General features: G+C 51.7%; 1 long non-coding RNA gene across 1 annotated transcript in view; it reads right to left on the bottom strand.

The window, feature by feature from the left end:
* Positions 1-6,371, bottom strand: part of LOC308064488 — a 25,399-nt gene extending 19,028 nt beyond the window's left edge. Inside the window, exon 1 of the long non-coding RNA XR_013928401.1 lies at positions 608-6,371. This is a non-coding gene — a long non-coding RNA (uncharacterized lncRNA). The remainder of the gene's footprint in view (positions 1-607) is intronic.

Here is a 6,371-nt window from a genome sequence, read left to right as displayed (position 1 = left end):
ACAATTCTTTGAAGGAATTGAAATGGGCTCTATGTAGGCACCTGCTCTCAGAAGGAGAGGCCAGGCTGTGAGCCTCAGCAAAGGGAGGTCCTTTCCTGCAGCCCTCATTCTCTTCACCTGATCCCTGAATAAAGCCTCTGCTCTGTGAGCCTTACACCTTATACTTGCAGGTAGAGGGAAGCAGGACTGTAAAAGGCGGTCATTTCAGGGCTACGGTACGTAACACCACTGCAATGAAGCAAGGATCGAGGCTACACCCCTGTGCACAGCAGCATGTGGACAGGACGGCCAGCTCAGAGGCATTTTTAGTCCCACGAAGACAGCCAGCAAGCCACAGCTCCAGAGGCCCCAGCCTCCCTGCCGGTGCCCTGTCCCCAGACACTTACACACACTGGGCCCCACTGCTGGGCACCCACCCAGCCACCTTCCCTCAGGCCACATACAGACCCCACTGCCCCACACAGGGCTGCCAGTCCCCCCCCAGAGGTGGGCTTCAGCTTAGCTTAGGGGCAAGGGGGATGGGGAAACCCTCAGGCTGCTTTGCATGGCCCTCGGTGCAGCTGCAGCTTCTGGCTGAAGGCAGCTTTTAACGCAAGTGCCACAGTACCTTCAGGAGAGGCTTTTCTCCCAGCACCGCTGAGACAGAGCCCGACGCCTGCCCGCAGCCTCCCCACGCTGCCCCGCTGTACCAAGGGGCAGCCCCGAGGATGGGGCCCGGGCAGGGCTTGCAGAGGCCGCACCGGAGCCCCCCTAGCCGCAACGCGCACCAGCGGCCGCCTCCCCGCCAACCTCAGGCCAGCCAGGGCCTTGCGACCGGCGCTCCCCGCAGGCCAGGCCCAGCGCTCAGCGAGCCCCCCGGCCTGCAGCCGCCTCCCAGGAGCAGCCCCGGCCAAGCCTGCCCAAGGCCGGGGTGGTAGCGCCCATGCGCGCCGGGACCCAGAACACCCGCCACCCCTCCCCGCACCGCATTCTACTCGATTGTTTATTATTTTCCAAGGGGCGGTGGCAGGGTGGAGGCGCTCACCAATGGAAAGCGTCGCTACCCTGACGGGCGACGCGAGCCGGCCAATGGGAGACGAGGGCGGACCCCGGTGGTCACGCGCGGCTTTAGAGCATGACATCATCTGTTTGCACGGCGCAGCCTAGCTTGGTGTGGGCGGGGCGGGGCGAGAGGGCGGGGCGGCCGCGAGGGGGCGGGGTGGTTGCGAAGGGGCGGGGCGGGAACGGGCGAGCAGCCGCCGCCGCCGTAGGACTCGGCGGTGCTGGTGGCCGCCGCCTGGCCTGGGGCTCCCCTCACCCTGCCGCCGCCGGGGCGGAGGCTGTCGGTGAACCCGGCTCGCCAGGCGGCTCCCCGAGCAGCAGGCGCCGCGTCCCAGCGGCGAGGAGTAGCTGCCGGCCGTTGGGCTCGCGGCGTGCAGCGCCTCAGGGCCGGCCCATCCCGGCGGGTGCCCGGCAGCCGATTAAACGCCCTGCTGAGGTAACCCCGCCGCGGCTCCTCGGGCAGGGCCGCTGCCCGCCCCCTCCCCCCCGGTATGTGGGCGAAGGAAGGTGTAAAATTATAATAATGGAGTAATTAAGCGATAAGTAGGTATAATTAAGCCCGTATGGGGTAACCGAGACGGATTAAGTGACATGGCCGGGTTGCACAACGAGTTACTGGCGGGGCAGAGCGGCGTTCGGCCGCTCGGAGCAGCCGGAGCCAAGAGGGAGAGCTAGCTGGCTAGCTGGCTGGCTGGCTGGCTGCACAGGTACCGGAGAGGTCCGTGCAGGGACTCGGGCAGGAGGCGAAGGGAGGTGACTAAATACCTCCTTGAATCATTAACAGAAACTGCGGTTGTGAACGTTAAATCCTTTCATATCATCTAAGCTGAATGTAAAAAAAAAAAAAAAAAAAAAAAGGTGGAGCTTCTTGTTGGATTTTGGCAATTGGACTCATTTCACCCTAATGATATAAACTCAGTTAATGCATGTACTCCCCAAGTATTCAAAAATGATGATGCAAGCTTTTGAGTGGTGTTATACCAGCTTAAAAATCAGTTTTTAAAAGGTTTTAAAATATGCAATTAGGATTGGGGTTTTTTTTCTGCTTTCTTCCTGGTCCTGAAAGTACACTTGGGTCGCATCCATGGCACATCAGGAACTTGGCTATTGTTTTAAAATGGAAGCTGAGATGCTTCTTTAATGGGACTTTAATAACAGGGATTTCAAGAAAACACCAGTATTGCAGGACTCATAAATAAAGCTGAGAGAGCTGGCAACACCACTATGCACTGCCGTTGGTGGCTGTTACTAAGCGTATGAAACACTATTAGAAACCTACTTCTGTCCATGAGAACCTTGAGAATCTTTCCTGGCCTACAAAGTGCAGCTTTTTGGTGGGCCTTGACAATGCAACTTCAACGGACATGAGGCTGCTTTAATAGCAAATTTTGAAGCTATAGCGTTGAATTTTCCTACTTCCTCAGCTTCGCAGCTCCTTTTTCAAACAGTTGTGGGGTTTTTTTTGAGGTTTCATTGTAAATATTGCTTCTTCCAGAAAGGTGATCCTGTTTTTTAATGAGGATGACTGCAGTCATTGTACTCCATGCAGTGCAAAAATGGGTCAAGAATTCTTCAGCAGTGGGTGGTCAAGTTTAGGTGTAGGCAGAGCTGAATGCTTCCAGCCTCAGAGTTCAGTCCCCAAATTGTCAAGATCACTTGAGGAAAGAGTTCTTTTCTCCACAGTAGTAATGTCACTATTTCCTTCTGCTACTGTGCTTCTCCTTCCACTCCCCTCTGTTAGAGCGGCCAGTCAGCCAGTTTACAGGCTGAAGTCCAACTTCAATTGATCTTTAAATTGTTGTTCATCACTTTGAGGAAAATTTTATAGTCATATCTCTCTAGTTGTCTTTGGCTAACCCTTCATGTCTCCATGGCATGATCTGGACCCTTGCTCTGTGTCTATCTGCCAGACAGCCAATAACTGTGGAACCCATTAGCCAGTTTTAGCCAAATTGAGCAGAAAGGTTAAAGTCTCAAAGTATGAAGTTGGCTGGTTTATAGATGACATTTCTTTCTAATCAGCACACAAGTTACTCTGTATCAGCCACAAAACCTACTGCCCTTTGCCCAGTCTGCATTTAAAGGACATAGTAGGGAACTGTGGGAAGAACAAAAAAAAATACACAGAGGGAGCCGCTCTCTCACGGGATAAATGGGAGGGGTAGACAGGGTTATCGCAGTGGTCACAAACTTCTCTAGAGACCAGGCTGCAGGTGGCTTACCAAACAACCCGTCATATACTTGTGTGAAGTCCATGTAGACAATGCAGCTGTTGTTTAATGTAACTGCAATATAACATTGTTTTATTGAGGGGCAGTACACTTTACAGTAGATTTCTATAACGGTGTAATGGTGAGAAGTTCCAGGTCCCCCACCCCCCATGTAACTTTAGCTCCAACCATGCTTCTGCAAGATATTTGTGTAAGAGAGGTAATGCCAGAAATGTGACCTGCACTTCTCTAGCTATCAGCTCAGGAGAATGTGGGTTATGGCAGAATGAAGGAGCAATCACATCTGGGTTACCACTGTGAACTGGTACACTCTTATGGGAAGCTGGCTCTGAATTGACGAAATGGAAGAATGAGAATGAAATCTGAGCTGATGACAGCCTGTAGTTGAACGCAGAAGCTTAGAAGAGTTAATCTCAACACAAAAATCACTTATGAGGATTCCCACCCAGAGTGCCATCATAGGAACGTTACTCCCCCCGAAGCAGTATGCCACAGGCCCCATGTCTCATGGGTCTCATGGTCCATGCACAGCTGAGATCACCCACAGAGATGGCTCCAGGCTGCAAAGTAATGGTGACCCCACCAAATGCATATAATCAGGTTCCGTGATAGGTACACATGTTCTCAATATGAACTGGAGTAGGGATAGCAGATGAAAAGGGATGCAGAGGAAGATGCAGCACTGCCCTGAAACACTTGCAGTCTAAGTAGGCACAATAAGTGAAGGAGGCTTTCAAACGGCCTCAGGGCTGGCCTAACTTTATTCCTGTCGAAGTCAGCGATAAAACTCCCATAAACGGAACCTTTTTCAAAATCCCACCCTTGAGGCATTAAAGTACTTAAAGGAAGAGACTGGAAATCGTGCAGGCTTTAGATTCAATTTTGATCACTTTTGATACATATTTCAGTGGGCCCAGCCATGCAACAGCAATAAGAAGGGCTTCTCTCTCTGTCTGTTTTGCTCGTGCACATTTGGTAAGTAAAATGTGTAGGGACAATTATACTGTGGTTTTAATTCCGCCTCAAACTGCAGTATCATGGGCACACACGTGCTGTGTGGAGCTGTGAAGAACTGGTACCATCACTTATGTGATCAAAGCTGTATGGCTGATACACCAGTGAATTCTCAAGAGGGCAGATAATCTTACAGCAAAGGCCCAGGGCTGGCACTCAGGAACTCCAGTTTTATTTCTCAGTTCTGCATGGGCTTCCTGTATGACCTCAGCACAGTCATGTAATTGCTCGATGCCTCAGTCCATCATCTCTTTAATAGGGTTACTACTTACTTATTTCCTTTCTCCCGCCCTGGCCTGCCTTACTCGGCCTGCAATTCTGCCAGGGAGTGGAGCATTTCTTACCACGTGCAGGGCCTGCACCCCATACAATGAGACCTAATGGCAATGCCTGTAGAGCAATGCAATGCCAATTAAATAAATAAATGAAGATGATAATATAATTTAGGACTAGATTTGCATCTCGTCATCCAGCCCAAGGTCAAAGTGCTACACTTGCCTGGAACTTCAGGACCTGAGGAAGCACTCCGTGGGGAGGTTTCTGCACCCATCAAAATCAGCCCCAAACACTAGCAGGTTTTGGGAAGGGGCTGAGTGTCAGTCACAGCTTTGCCAGCCAGCTTTCTCTGGCTGACTGCTGAAAGCCACAAGTAGAGGCTCCTCAGAGACGCAGTGTTGGACTAAGCATCTTCTCATCGTGCATGACCTTGTCTGATCTTGGTTCCTGGCTCTTCAACTCTGCTGCCGTTCTCCTCCCCTACCAACTACTAAATCATACACATGAATGCCAGTATCCCAATTGCAGAGTAGCCAGTGTCTTTTTGAGCTGCCTTGCATTCCTGTAAGGAGGCACGTTACAACAAAAGCAATGGCAGGGCATGCAATGTCATGACCCAAAATGGAGCTGCAGGGAAAACTATTTCCATTACTTGAACCTGCATTCATTCTGATTAATTCAGTGTCTCCTACTATATTTAGATAACTGAGGATTAATTGTATGCATGCTGAAATGCTGTCCCTTGTAACAACACCATGCCAAACTATTCCTAACTTGAGTGCCCCTTGAATTCGAAACCTAACTAGACCCTGAGTGCCTTAGGCCTCACTTAGAAGGACGTGTAAGGCATGTGGGATCAGGGCCTCGCTGTTTTCTAACCAAACCGAATGGTTTTCAAACCTCATTGCTTGTCTATAATGCTAAATAAATCAAGGACAATTTAATTTGCCTGCTAATTCTATGCAGCAATGCTTCAGCAGCACACCTACTTCTCTGCACATGCTGCTGTCTATATCTGGCATCAGAGACACTACTATTGTTGTACCAAATCTAGTCCATAGTTCAGTCCGATACAAAACTAGGTGAGAACTGATACATACACGTTGCTATTGTAATGCGTTTGTAACTGCATCTATATTAATAGCTTTATGTTCCTTGGCTTTGTGGGTCACCTCTTTATTCAACCCATAATTAACTACGTCTTCAAGTGAACTATTTTGGAGGGCTTTCTGCTAGGGCATGGCCTCCGAGGAGGAAGTACAGCAGGATTATATTCACGTGCGGACATGTCTGAACTGAACACGCCCTGTATCACACACTGGCGGAATTAAAGTTTTCAATTGGACTCCAGATTTAAAGTTTACCAGAATAACTCCCGCACCACTGATTTATGACCAGCAGAAACAAGGCAGAAGAGCAGCAGCGCTCTACGCCGCTGTGCCTGGCAGCCCGAGCTGGTTCCATGGCGAAGCGCAGGCAGGGAGTGCTGCAGCTGTGCCCCTTCCTGGCCAGGCGGGCAGGACACAGGTCAGCGGTAGGGACAAGCCAGGCGGTTGCGGCTGGTTTTGCCGCTTCATTTCTAGCAAGCGCGGAAAGCCAGGGCGAATGCAGCCCTGGGAGGAGTTACCGTCTGCTCCGAGAGACTCGAGCCTTCCCGCCGCCGCCTTCCCGCGGCCCGGGCGCCGCGGTCAAGACCCGGGCGGCGGCTGAGACACGGCCGCGGCGCCTCGGAGGTGCCGCTCCGCAGCCGCGGGGAGGGCGGGCGGGCAGGCGCTGTCCCCGCCGGGTCCCGGCACCCTCTCCCGCTCG

The sequence above is a fragment of the Falco punctatus genome (genome assembly GCF_963210335.1).
Source record: "Falco punctatus genome assembly, chromosome: 5".
Lineage (NCBI taxonomy): Eukaryota > Metazoa > Chordata > Aves > Falconiformes > Falconidae > Falco > Falco punctatus.
This window is presented reverse-complemented; position numbering and strand designations above follow the sequence as displayed.